This window comes from Biomphalaria glabrata, chromosome 14 (genome assembly GCF_947242115.1).
Source record: "Biomphalaria glabrata chromosome 14, xgBioGlab47.1, whole genome shotgun sequence".
NCBI lineage: Eukaryota > Metazoa > Mollusca > Gastropoda > Planorbidae > Biomphalaria > Biomphalaria glabrata.
The window spans coordinates 8,717,691-8,732,194 of NC_074724.1; the positions used below are offsets into that span (position 1 = coordinate 8,717,691).

General features: G+C 34.6%; 1 long non-coding RNA gene across 2 annotated transcripts; it reads right to left on the reverse strand.

Annotated features, from left to right (window-relative positions):
- Nucleotides 1-2,551: 2,551 nt before the first annotated feature.
- LOC106051932 (uncharacterized) lies at nucleotides 2,552-7,661 on the reverse strand. 2 transcript variants are annotated; one of them, XR_001214952.2, is made up of 6 exons: nucleotides 7,626-7,661; nucleotides 6,275-6,411; nucleotides 5,956-5,985; nucleotides 4,637-4,666; nucleotides 3,431-3,467; nucleotides 2,552-2,600 (listed from the first exon to the last, which is right to left on the reverse strand). It is a non-coding gene; the product is annotated as an uncharacterized LOC106051932 (long non-coding RNA). The 2 variants fall into 2 exon arrangements; XR_008774579.1 differs by lacking the exon at nucleotides 2,552-2,600 and adding an exon at nucleotides 2,655-2,974.
- Nucleotides 7,662-14,504: the final 6,843 nt, after the last annotated feature.

The window sequence follows — 14,504 nt, forward strand, 5'->3', positions numbered from 1 at the left end:
CTGGACAAATTACTTCGGCAGCTTTAACGACACACTCCTTCATAAAATCACATTCACTAAATGATTTGCTTGCAATTAAGTTTGACAAATGTAGCTTGCTTTCATTGCAATTAAGTTTGACAAATGTAGCTTGCTTTCATTGCAGACTCAATCTCGTTGTTCAGTTTAACAAATACTATTTTTCAATACAAGTAGCTTGTCATCTTTTATTTCCAGCGTAATAGTTTAACATTATTTTGATAAATTTTTAGGTGGCCAAGCGGGCCGCATGCAAGGTGGTCGCGGGCCGCATGCGGCCCCCGAACGCCGTGTTTAACATGTATGCTTTATTCGATATTGTTATGAATGCTACCTTCTTTCTAACTATAAATTAAAACTGTTCAATTCAATAACAAGGTATTCTTCCAATGTTCAAAAGTTTAATATTTTGAAATCACGCAAAAATTATTGCATCAATTGCTAATTAATGTAAAAACAAAACAACATTGAAATATCGAAATAATAATATATATTATGTTTTCTCACAAAAAACTAATTAATGATTGTCGGTTAATTGAACTTCAATGTTGCCAAATAAGCAGTGACACTACGGAAGAGCTTTTAAGTAGGCAGGATTAAAAAGTGGAAAAAGATAATTGTATTTAAAAAAAAATAGCTTTTCAAACACTTCCTTTACTTTGTACACCGCATACACCAAAAGAGTTAGCTATTTTTTTAGACTTTCTACCTTTCCTATGAATTTTATAGTTGATATAAAATGTTGGAAAATATTACCAGCTTGTTGGCCATAAGAGGAAAACTCTATTTTGATTTTTATAGTTTTTGAAAGTATACAATTAAATACATTTTAATTTGGCTTTTTGAGCTAAGTCTAGAGCTACACCCAATGTCGGTTTTGAAAGGACTATCGCGTTCTTGAAAGGACTGTCACGTTCGCGCACCTTCTGCTAATGGGCATTCAGTATCAATGACCCAATATGCCTCTTTTTCAATGTAATCTACAACTATGCAGAATAATCGTTCTATAAGAAAAAAAAAGAATAATTAATAAAAATCTGACGTCCTGCTCTGTAAGTTGCACTTGGCATTATTAGGCCTTTATGCTGAGCTTTATTATAAGTTGTATAAAGAAGTATTTCTATTTTCTTTTTAAATATCATTTTCTTGTCCAACATATTATTTGTTATGAAAATAGAATAAGTTGTGGAAAAATGTATACAGAAAACTTTCCAAGGTTTCTCAGTGCTTTTTTTGTGTCTTTTTTTTTATCTGAAAGGAAATTAAATTATCAAGACATTTTAATTAGTCGTATGACAAATGAGATTTAATTTTTTTTTCTTTTGATGGCCTGATGAAAATCCGCTATCGTTCATTAGTTATAAAAAAAAAATGTTTGATATCATAACACGTCGATCCTTGATTAATACGACAGATTGACGGTCGACTATTGGCGCTTGTCAATATCAAAGCTGTGTCGCTCCAATGCCCTGAATTTTGTTTAACACATTCAACGTAAACACCTGCCTCAATATGCGCCATCCGGATATACTAAGAACCTGATGAAATAGACGTCATAGCCAGGAGGAAGATTTATGTTCGTTGTTTGACTTTAGTTACAGTTTATGTGACTTTGATATGTAATGTATACCTACGGTTATGTTTCAATTGCCAGACACTGTAATGTTTAAGATCTGAACGCCATAGCATAGAAACGTACGACTGACGTTGTGTTCGGCTGTGCAGAAGAGCTAGTCCGTTCTCAAGCGGCAAAGTTTAACCGTACGGGAATAAAACGTGCGGATTAATATACGGAGAGGATCATAGGCGCTTTCAACTTACATAGTAGCAGTAACCTTTGAAACAGCTGTGTCTTGCCTTTACACTTTTTGATCGCAGTTCGACGCCTTGGACAAAGTGGCTTGATTGACTTTTTTTTTTTACAAAGCTTATCTGTCTGTCTGTCTGGTAAAAAGTGTGTACACGTCATTTCTCACACACCCATTCTCGGATCAAGCTGAAACTTCGCAAAATTATACACTGTCATGGAAAAGACATGAATCAATAATATTTTTTTTAAAAACTAATTAAACAATTAATTACTTGTCATTCATTATTTTGTTTGAAAGCAAAAAGGGAAACTAATACTTCAGTATTCACAGCAGTGGCTAAAATTGTTGAGTTTAGTCCCCTTATATAATTGTTAACGCTACTTCGCCCTCTCACATTCTCCGATCAAGCCGATACCTTAAACAAATATGTTATCTACACTAGGCATTGAATATTAAGCAAAATGCAGGGGAGGCCCCTTTGGAGACCAAAGAGGTCAAGCCCTCCGGGACCCCAAACGATGGAAAATTTCTAGCTACGCCCCTGAAGTTCATAGTCGTTATTATTGTTGTAATAATATTATTAAATGATAAAATAGAAATGCGGTAATTACTAAATAATTGTGTTATAAAACAAATATGTGGATGTGGATGTAGTTGCGAGAATGAGACGATAGAGCCTTTAGTAGTTTAACATAATAGTTTATTCAATCATAATTTTCATTGGGTTTGATTCTTCTTCTTTAATTAGCTGTAAATATTTTTTTTTCATATCTGTAATAAAAAAAAAAGAAAAAAATATGAGAATACAATGCAAGCAAAACCTGAAAGATTTAAAAGTTACAAATACAATACTTTAGAAGTAGTGTCATTCTGCTTCACAAAGAGACATGAAAGTAAACATTTGTTAACTTGGTATTTAGAAATGACACTCTGGGTATTTTTTCTTTTAATGACCATCACATAACATATTTCCATATTTTTTTCTTTGTTGTTTTTATTTCATCTTGGTCCATGAATGTATGTATGTTAAACTTTATATTTAAGAATGTATGTCTTTTTACAAAGCTTCTATCAAACATTTCTGTCTGTCTGTGTAGTGCAAAGTTTGTACACGCTATTTCTTTCACACTCATCCTCGGATCAAGCTGAAACAAATATATATTGACATAAGACATGAATCAAATTTAAAAAATTAACCAACTATTTAACTAATTAGTGGGAAATAGTCATTTTGATTGGTACCAATAAAGGAAATTAATCCTTCAGTATTCATCTATTGTACCTAACAAAACATGAATCGATGCATTGGTTATTAATTATTTTGCTTGATATCGAATAGAGAAATAACTTCTACATTATTGAGAGAAACAGTTGTTAGAACGGAATTATTCCTAAAAGCTTTATTAAAAAAGGATTTTTAAAAATATTTTGCTTGTTATTTTTTTTTTAATTATATACCTATATTAGGCTACTAATAAAATCCAAATTTAGATAAATTTATAAATGTTTACTTCATTTATATAGTACCTATAAACAGTGTATAATGCTAGAGACTTGCTTAAATAACTACACAAGATATCATAAAAAATTAATAAACTTACTTTATCTGGCAGATGTGTTGGCGCCACCAGCATTAGCCTGTAGAAGTTATTTAAACAAATAATTATTTAAAAATTAGCTTAACTTATATAATCTTATATTCATGATGCATGAACTGAATTGAACTGAATTGTAGTCCATTGGTCTTCACTTTACATCTCTAAATCCTACTCTTAGTTACAACTCAAAATATACTAAAATATTTAAAACCTTGTCGATGTCTCTATCTACCAAAGGATAGACGAACTCCGATTCTCAAAAAAACAAACTATAATAGTAATTGATCATTGCTACGCAATAAACAGCAGCTAATGTTATCAATAAACTACAATCCTTTGTGTAGATCCTAGAACTATATGTTCCTAACACATTATTCATTGAATACTATTAACAACCATACGATCTAATAAATCATACTATCTACAAATCTATTGGTCCAGCCTGTCAGTTTAACACGAATAGCCCCCCCCCCCCCACAGGTCACTAAGGAAAGAATACATACACTTGTTAGCCTGGCATTATAAGTTATAATGTTATAGAAGTCTCATAAAACGAGGCTGGCAGGGTATGTATAAATAGTTAATATCGCAATAATAGAATACGTTGTGACCACAATTCTAGTTTAAGGCATTGTTGACTACCAAAAATTAAAAGACATGAATTATATTACTTGCATACAAGGTCCCACCTATGACCGACATAAATTGTAAGTAAAGTTTCCCTTTCATGTTAAGGTCATCTGTTGTTGTTTTTTTTTGGCCAAATGTTCACGAGCAGAGTGTCATGTGGCCAGCACAACGACCAACCACCTTTACCTTCCATTACCCATTAGAGTTGTTTGGACTCATGGGCGCTCTAAAAATCCCGAAATTTTAAATTCCAGTCTTCACCCAGAACCCCAGGTTTGGAAAGCCAAGAGCTTAGCCACTCAACCATCGCACCCCCTCTTTATAATCTATGAGGCTGAAAAAAAAAAGAAACTATACATCGAATCTTCCATTTTTTTTAAATTGTATATTCTAGTCATTCATTAAGCCCAGGCTAATCTGAAAGAAGAGAAATCGATAACAAAATATTTCATTTTACAGAAATAGATTTAGTTACGAGTATTTCAATGTGTCAGTTTTTTGGGATAATTCATATGTATTTAATTTGGAAAGTAATAATTGCGAATATCCCCTGCCGGTGTTTTAACAAATGCTACTTACTTTGGCCTGTTGAAGTTTTGCAGCTTCAGCCTGTGAAATGAAACATATTAACGCAATCACTGCTTAATACAAATAAAAAATGTCTTAGAGTCAAAAGATTTAAGAAAAAGGCATTAAACCTCGGGACCTACATATTTCGTAGCACTCACGCAGACAAAATTATTCACTACTTACACACAAATAATCAAATCTCTAAATTGGTATGAATGTAAGATGCTAAAATGTAATCTCGAATTATTTCATTAAAAAAAAAATCTCCAACTCAAAATGAAATGCTTGTTATAGCTCTTGGATTTCGTTCATATTTGTTCGCAATAAAAAGACAAATATTTGTCTCCCCCTCACTTCCATCTCTTTTGTTACAAAAATCTTCTCCTAAAATGAAAAAAAAAAAAAATAGATGACCTATTACACAGAATTATCATACGAAAACAAGTATTTTTTTTTTTTTGTTTCTATCTTTCTTTTTGTTAAATCAATTCATACTTTATGTTTAAATAAAACCGGAACAAATTGGATCGAATTAGATCGGATCGGTTGAGAATGTATCATATTGGCTCTTCCATCGGATGGGATCGTTATTGAAAAGAAAATTGTCCAACATAGGAATCAAACCCACGACATTCACGTATTAGAGCGCCGCTCTATCAACTTCGCAGTAAGTTTCGTGACCAACGTTTTTCATCCCCTCAAGAGAGGGCGCAGTGGCTGAGTGGTTAAGCGCTACGCTTTCAAACCTGGAAGCCCTAAAAGTTCTTTTTTTTTTCGAATATGTATTTTTTTATTAGTAAAAGGTACAAAACAAATAGTCACAATTTAAAATAAAATAATTACAGTGTGATCAAACATGGAAATGAAATAATTACATTAAGGTTGTCATAGCATTTTATCGTAATAAGTTGCTTTGTACGGATTACCCTAAAAGTCCCTAGATTCGAAATCCCACTTCTGACACCATGTAGAATATTCGTGCTACACAAATAACAAACTAGTGTTTAAGAGGGAAGACATTTTACGAACTCCATTTATTACGTAAACACAAGCGGTGTTGCACTGACGCGCTAGTGTGCAAATGTACATAAAATATCATTATGTTACAGTTTCGCCACTCCTGTGCATTTCTCTCATTAAATTGTATAATTAGTATATGGTACCTATTAATGAAAAGTTAAATACAAAAGGGAACTTTAAATGAAAACATAAAAAAATCCATATTTTATTAATTTTTGCACTGACTATGCTGCAATCATGACATTGTATATTATCAAATGTTAAAGTAGAAAACGTGTTTGCTTTTTCAATAAGAATACATTACTTACAAGAACTTTGAGTAAAATCAGTTCTTTGATCTGTAAATCACAATACACAAAAAATATTTTAATTTTTATATGGAATATGAGATAATAAAAAAAAGTGCGAACAGAAAAAAGAACATGGGAGTGAATCGAAACAGGGAAATAACAGGGAGTAACAGAGAGAAAGAAAGAATATGGAAGGGAAAATGAAAATACAAGAATAAACTAATATTCACACTTTGCAAATCTCAAAAAAAAAACAGCAAACACATCTATTAACCTTAGCTCGCACTACATTACAGGATGTGCACTGCACAATATGTCACAATACCATCATACGTACTGTCTCCTCTGGACTAGAATCTTCTCCAGAATCCACTGAAAAAAGATCGTCACTTTCCGAAGCCTTAATGTAGGAAGCTAAGAGAGCCGAACAAACAATCAGTACCAGATACTTCATTCTACAGAGCTTTATGAACACTGGAAAGAAATTAGATTTAATTAGTTTTATATATTTATTGATAGCCTCTTATTTCTATCACTACAATCCAGCCTTCTACTTAACATAAGAATGATAACAGTGATAATAAGCATGATCATTTGCTGGTAGTAAAAAAGAATACAGCTTTACTTTAAACAAAACAATGCTTGAAGAGACAAAACTTTTTAATTATTCCAAATAGAAAAATACTTTTAAAAGAAAGCTTCTATAAGGGAACAAACAGCTAGATTTGTACAATTTCTCTTAGTAATGCAAGATTTATTTCCCTTTTTATATATTAAGCAAAATTAATAAATTACCACTATAAGTTTCAACTTTATCCAATAATGGGTAGTGGGAGAAAAAAAAACGTGTCCTAGTATATTACAAGACTTACAAGCGTTGTAGAAAAAAAAATAAAAAAAATTAGTAGACTATTTCATTCGTTACCAATGCCACAGTGGCGACTACCTCTACCCAACAATTGGGGTAACATAATAGGCCCAGAATAAATCTGTTGAGATCTCTTTCATTTCTAATCCAATAAAATCATAAATTTAAAAACAAAATAAGTAAATAAGTGCTTAGAATTGCAAAGATAAATTTTGCTTTATGGTCACGGGTCATTGAAATGACGCCCTGCGATATAACTAAAGATAAGTTGGTCTACATCGACATATTCAATATAACCTTTGACCGGCCACTCACAACCACATGCTTAAACAGAAATGAGATGTACATGCGTTCACTAATTTATATCTCTTCTTTAGACTGTCAAATGAAAAAGGGGTATTGATTTATATTATGAAACAAATTAAAAATGGGAATATAATATGGTAATATTGTAGTATATAGAAAACGACTGGAGTTCAGTAGCTTCTGACTCTGACTGCTGACTCAATTACATGACCTTTAGCATTAGCATCTCATTAAACTTTTAGTTGTAGGCCTAATATACTTTGGACTTCTTCGGTAGAAAGTTTTGATATGTAATAAAGCATATGTTGTTATGTTATGTGGTTATTTAATAACAGCATATCAGAACAAATGTAGAAACACAAACTACTTAGAACAAGTACAATTCTTTCCCTTTAAAAAAAAAACAGATATACTATTGTTTATACATAAATTTTATCGACGACAGACAACTTTAAGCTTAAAATAAAATTAAGCCAACTATTTCATACGAACACAATAAAAAGTTATATGATACCTTAGATTTACCAAGTAGGCCTATGTAGAACTTGAGATCTGAATGTGAGCAACTGAATCTTTAAAGTTTTTATTTATACAAACAAGAAAAAATGTATAACCTTTGTTTAACATTTTAGTTAATCTCATATCTTGTTTATCTATAATGTTAAACTCTCTGGACAACAGTCAATTTCTTCCAAAAGGTCAATCCTCTTTTTGTCTATGCTTATACCAAAAAGGTCAAATAAATAGACATAAAAATTGTAAATTGTATATTTGTTTCATTTCATTAACTTTTCATTCTTGAATTTTAACTATTTGCTGCTGTGTTTAGAATAATAAGGGAACAAAAGTGCTTCGTTCAAAACTGATAAAGAAACAAGATTATAAAGATGGTTTTTGTTATCGAACAATAAAATAAAGTTCCCTTTTAGACCATGCGATGTACAGGGCAGATAATGTAAAGTTTATCTAGCTCTGAGGCCCATCTGCCTTTACTTTTCCACAACTAATGTCAGGTACCAATTTAAAGCTGGGTAGACTCAGAGGTGCCCTAAAGATCATGAAATGTAAAATCCCAGTCTACACCAGAATTTGAACCCGGGACCCTTCAGTTCTGAAGCCAAGCACTTAACAACTCAGCCACTGCAGCAAATAAATGTGTACAACAATTGTAAATTTCATCGACTATATTTGTTACTTTTCATTAGCAGTTCATTCTTAAATTTTAACTATTTTCTGCTATGTTCAGAATAATAAGGACACTATAAGAGCTTCGTCCCAAACAAAGAAAGAAGATTACAAAAAGATAAGTTGTCATCACACAAACTCAAGTGGTCTTAACGGGTCCGCCTATGGATCCGCAATGCAGTTAAAAAACAAAAAATGTTGTCATTTTCAGCAAGAATATCAGAAGCTTTGCACTAGAGGATACAATCATCATCATCATCAAGCTTCATTTGAGTGAGGGCTTGAGAGGCTTACATGTAACCATACAGTGCATACATGTAACCATACAGGTCGAGAATTTTTTGACCTGTCGAGGCGGAGATCATCAAGTCTGGGGCAAGAATATGAGACACGGTTTCCTCCTCTTACCCACAGCAGGGGCACCGTGAATCAAAGTTTGGCCATAGGCGTGATAAATATGAACCAACAGGACAGTGGCCTGTCCTGCGTTGTGCTATAATAGCTTGCTCAGGCCTGGACAGGCTTCACCACGGGGAAGTGCGGTCAGGGCGCCTCATGCGCTCTCAGATTCCACGGGCTTTTTTTGGGACCTGTCCCAGCACAGGATATCCATAACCACAATCCTGCCTCCCTCCATACAAAATGTTAATGTTAATCATGATTGTCTGTGATCAGACAGATCCTATTCACGATGTTTTCTGTATCGCTTGTCACATTATATGTACGTGGAGAAAATTGATCGATTGATAATGACTTCATACAGCTTATTAAATAACGAGAACTACATGTAAAATCTTCATGCGTATAGAATGTCCATAATATGTGATCACGTAACGTTGCGTTTAGAAGCCACGTGCTTAGTACTCGGCCACCATGCACCAATGACACACTCCACTGAACAATTTTTCCCTCTTAATTATACTATTGTGCGTGTGTAATTGTGTGTAGTCATTTAAGGTTATTTAGTGGCGTAGCAACAACTGTGCGAATGTGTTCATTGGGCACGTGACTAATAAAGGCCCCTTGGGGACCATTAAAAATTAGTGTTTTAATACTTTTAAGAACACGGATTATCAAAGTAATACTTCTTTTTTAAAGATAGTAGATAATATATAATGGAATACATCATAATAATTTTTTTTTTTGAAAATGTACTGATCCAGGGGGGGTCCGGTAGGGGCGATCGCACCCCCACTCGACCGACCCCCCCCCCCCGAGGGGGGGGCGGACGAACTTTAGTATAGGATTCACACAATTTGTATACGAATTTATTACTTATGTTAATAATATATACTAATTATTTATATTTCAACCTATTTTTAGATTATTTCACCCCCCCCTCTCTAGTATGTTGGCCGATTTGGTGGGGTCGGGAGGGGGCGATGGTATCAATCCCGACCCCCCCCCCCCACACCCATACACTTTCGAGTGGGGGGGGGCGGTCCAATTTATTTGTAGAAATCACAGCTTGCTAACAGAAACAATTAAATATATATATATATATATATATGATTAAAACTTTTTATTAATATTTTAACCGAACTTTATATTATGTCGTTCCCTGTTTGCCGATTGGGGGAGGGGGGGGGCGAATACCTCTACTGCCTAAACCCTTTATGTGGGGGGGGGCGGTCCTACTTTTATGGAGAAATCATAGTTTGTGAACAAAATTAATTCAATTAATATATAAATTTTATATTATGTCAAACCCCTTCTGGTATCTTGGCCGATTCGGTGGAGTTGGGGGGAGAGTGATTGCATGTACTGCCCTCCCACTCTAGCCCTCTGAGGGGGGGGGCGGTCCTATTTTTATATCATAGTTTGTGAACAAAATTAGTTGAATCGCCCCACCCCAATTCTTTAATGCCAAATGCAATCTTTAGCAGAAATTATTAAAGGAGCGAGGATTAATCGTTTTCACTCTACCGCCCCTCTCATTTCCAGACATAGTTTATGTAATTTCACATGAATTTATCAAAATTATTTTAAGAAAGTTAGAATTCAAACGAAATTTTTAGTATAAGAATCATGATTGAGAAGTTCTAAACCCAAATTACTTTGAACATAGTCGCCTTTTCCCAACCTTTACTCAATCTGAAATTTTTCTAGTTAAATAAATTTGGGACTATAACTCACAATTTATACTTTAATTTTATTGAATATTTTTTATCGAATAATTCTTTTTTCGGCGGCGATCCTCAAAGCCAAATCTAAATATGTGGGGTATCTTATCTTCTCAAGGAACAAATCGGTTTTATTTGCAATGTATTAAGGGTCAATAAATTCATATTAGAATATTTTTCAAGTATAACATTATTTGAAAGGTCCTTTTTTAATAGTATGAAAAGTGAGCTTTAGGTCAGGAGAATGCGTTTCTTCTATGAAGTATGCAAGAAATGGTTTTTGGCGTCGGAACCCCACTGATGAATAATGAGCTGTAGTTGTCAGGAGAATGCGTTTCTGCAGTGAATAAAACGCTGTTGACGAACTCCATTGATAAATAATGAGCTGTAGATGTCAGGAGAATGGGTTTCTGCATTGAAGAATGCAAGAAAACGCTTTTGGCGTCGGGGATTCGCCCCGAATTCTTTTTATGAATAATGAGCTGTATATGTCAGGCGAATGCGTTTCTGCATTGAAGAATGCAAGAAAACGCTTTTGGCGTCGGGGATTCGCCCCGAATTCTTTTTATGAATAATGAGCTCTATATGTCAGGAGAAAGCGTTTCTGCATTGAAGAATGAAAAAAAACGCTTTTTGCGACGGGGCTTTGCCCCGAACTCCATTGATAAATAATGAGCTGTAGATGTCAGGAGAATGCGTTTCTGCATTGAAGAATGAAAGAAAACGCTTTTGGCGTCGGGGCTTGGCCCCGAATTCTTTTTTGAATAATGAGCTGTAGATGTCAGGAGAATGCGTTTCTGCATTGAAGAATGAAAAAAAACGCTTTTGGCGTCGGGGCTTGGCCCCGAATTCTTTTTTGAATAATGAGCTGTAGATGTCAGGAGAATGCGTTTCTGCATTGAAGAATGAAAAAAAACGCTTTTGGCGTCGGGGCTTAGGCCCTAATTCTTTTTATGAATAATGAGCTGTAGATGTCAGGAGAATGCGTTTCTGCATTGAAGAATGAAAGAAAACGCTTTTGGCGTCGGGGCTTGGCCCCGAATTCTTTTTATGAATAATGAGCTGTATATGTCAGGAGAATGCGTTTATGCATTGAAGAATGAAAGAAAACGCTTTTGGCGTCTGGGCTTCGCCCCGAATTCTTTTTGAATAATGATCTGTATATGTCAGGAGAATGCGTTTCTTCAGTGAAAAAAGCAAGAAAACGTTTTTGGCGTCGGGGCTTTGCCCCGAAACCCACTATGGAACCTTATAGCGCTGCCCCAGTTGTTTTGTTTTTCGACGAAGGTTGATAAATGCTGCGCTTTTTTTCTCATATATATATATATATATATATATATATATATATATATATATATATATATATATATATATATATATATATATATATATATATATATATATATTTATATATATTTATATATATTTATATATATATATATATATATATATATATATATATATATATGCTGTACGTACGTTTATGCATACGGTTAGGGTTTGGAAAAAAATCGCCCCCCCCCCACTCCAAAGTTCTGGATCCGCTAGTGAAAGGAGCGAGGATTAATCGTTTACACTCTACCGCCATTCCCATTTCCTGACTGAGTTTTGTAATTTCACATGAATTTATCATAATTATTTTATATATATATATATATATATATATATATATATATATATATATATATATATATATATATATATATATATATATATGTGTGTGTGTGTGTGTGTGTGTGTGTGTGTGTGTGTGTGCGTGTGTGTGTGTGTGTGTGTGTGTGTGTGTGTGCGTGTGTGTGTGTGTGTGCTGTACGCACTTGTATGCGTATGGTTAGGGTTTACTGGGCGTTAGGGTTAGGGTTTGGAAAAAAATCGCCCAACCCCCCTTTCCAAAGTTCTGGATCTGCTAGTGCTTACACGAGGACCTATTTTTGTGACACTCAGCATTCTACTTTCTTATGGAGGTGAATGGGGTAAACACATTCGTAAGCTCTGGCCCAAGGGTATCTTGCTACGCCCCTGGTGCTGGAAGTATTATGGACAGTCGTGAAAGGTCTAGGGGCTTATAGTATTCGAAACGTGTTTTTCTTTACCTTTGAATCAGTCTATTGAAACAGCAGTCTGTTATTGAACCATGATCTACCCAATGATACAAGCTGATCTTTGGAGCATATTAAAAGATGAATATCAATTTATTTTGCATTGAACTTTGTTATAGATCGTTACTACTACTTCCTCATCAACGTAAAGCGATGCCTTGGTTGGTCTGGCTCGTGAATGGGTTTATCCTTGACTCACCGTTCTAGAAAATGTGTCTGCTTATTGGATTTATTGGACTCTAAATGTTTGTTTTGTAAAAATGTTTAACATGTTTCGGAAATTCTTTTAGGGTTGAAGGTAATTTACTTCCTAGTCCAAACCTCCCGCAGGACGACGGGGGATGGGCGCGGGCAGGGTTTGAACCCGGGACCATCGAGACATCCAAGCAAAAGTCTGCCGTTTTCTTTACATCTTCTGTCCCTACATGGGTTTTCATATGGGTCCCGGGGCCTTCGTGAGATCTCTCCGACTGACTCAGAGCTCATCTACTGACAGATGCTTTTCTTTATTCCAGTGAAGGCAAAATGGCGCTCAAGTTGATCTTCACAATGACAAACGGGGGGCACCTTTGTTACGCCGTCCTCCTATAAATGCTAATTATATAGCAATATAGAAGTAACTCAGGGGCACTCAATGTGAATTCAGGTCAATCAATTTTAATCATTACGTTACACAGTAACAATAATCACGAGTGCCCGAAAATACAATACATTTACTGACGCTGTAAGTCAACTTTAAACTTAGATTGTGTCGTACAGTGGTTCTCTTGTTTGTAGATATAATTGAGAAGCATTCTTAATGCACATTGGTCTTATTAAAAAATTTTTAGACAAAAAAATCAAGTTGTCCGGTCCTGAGTCGAAAGATTAGACGTTGGTCTTGTCGGGATAGCTTATAGTAAGCATCATCTTTCTTGTGATTTGGATGGGAGCTCGTCCATTTCTCATTTATTTTATCTACAATTAATTTCTTCATTTCTTCTGGATAGAGTGCAGAGTTTACTTGTGAGTTTGTTCTCCCACTCTTGGCGAGTGTGTCAGCCTTCTCATTTCCTGCTAGTTGTATGTGAGCTGGTATCCATTGAATAACAGTTTTTTTTTCTGTTGTGGTTGAGCTTTGTAAGTGCTGTTCTGAGGTTTTTAATATAAGGGGAATCAGAGTTTTGCAAGCTTTGGAGGGTTGTTTTTGCGTCTGTTAGAAAGACAATCTGACTGTGAGGGGAACTTGGATGATTTGCTAGTATGGTAGCAGCTAGTGCTAGTGCTTCCCTTTCTGCTCTGTGACTGTCAGAGAGCTCTCCAGTTGCAAAGGATTTTTCTAGTTTTCCTCCATCTGGCCATTCGATAAGTATTCCAGCTCCTCCATTTGTGGTGGCTTTATGGGATGAGCCATCCGTGTAAACTCTGATCTATTATTATTTTTCTCTCACTCTTTGTCTTTTTCTCTTTCACCCCATTTTTTCTCACTCTTTCTTCCTCTTTCATTCTTTCGTTTCCCCTCTTTTTACTCTCTCGCTCTTTTTATACCTTCTTTCTTTCTTTTTCTTTCTTTTTCTCTCTTTTCCTTCCTTATTCTTTCTTTTCTTTTCCTTTCTTTTTCTCTTTTCTTTCTTTTTCTCTCTTTTCCTTCCTTATTCTTTCTTTTCTTTTTCTTTCTTTTCCTCTCTCCTACTTTCTCTCAACAGAATTGTGTAAGTTAGCATAAAGTACATTAAAATTAAGATATTGAAAGTCGATATGTTTTTATAAAAACCTTCTCCTAGATACCCCTCCACCCACTGGTCCACAACTGAGATTGGACCAAAGCGCTCTGAGCATGCTATAAGCATGAAAGTAGCGCTATATAAAAGCCATAATTTATTTATTTTATTTATATATATATATTTTTATATGAATACAAGAAAAAGAAAACGAGGAAGGAATAGGAGTAAAATTCTTATTTCATTTATAGGGAGTGATATGCTACAAACGTTTGAGACCCGCTAA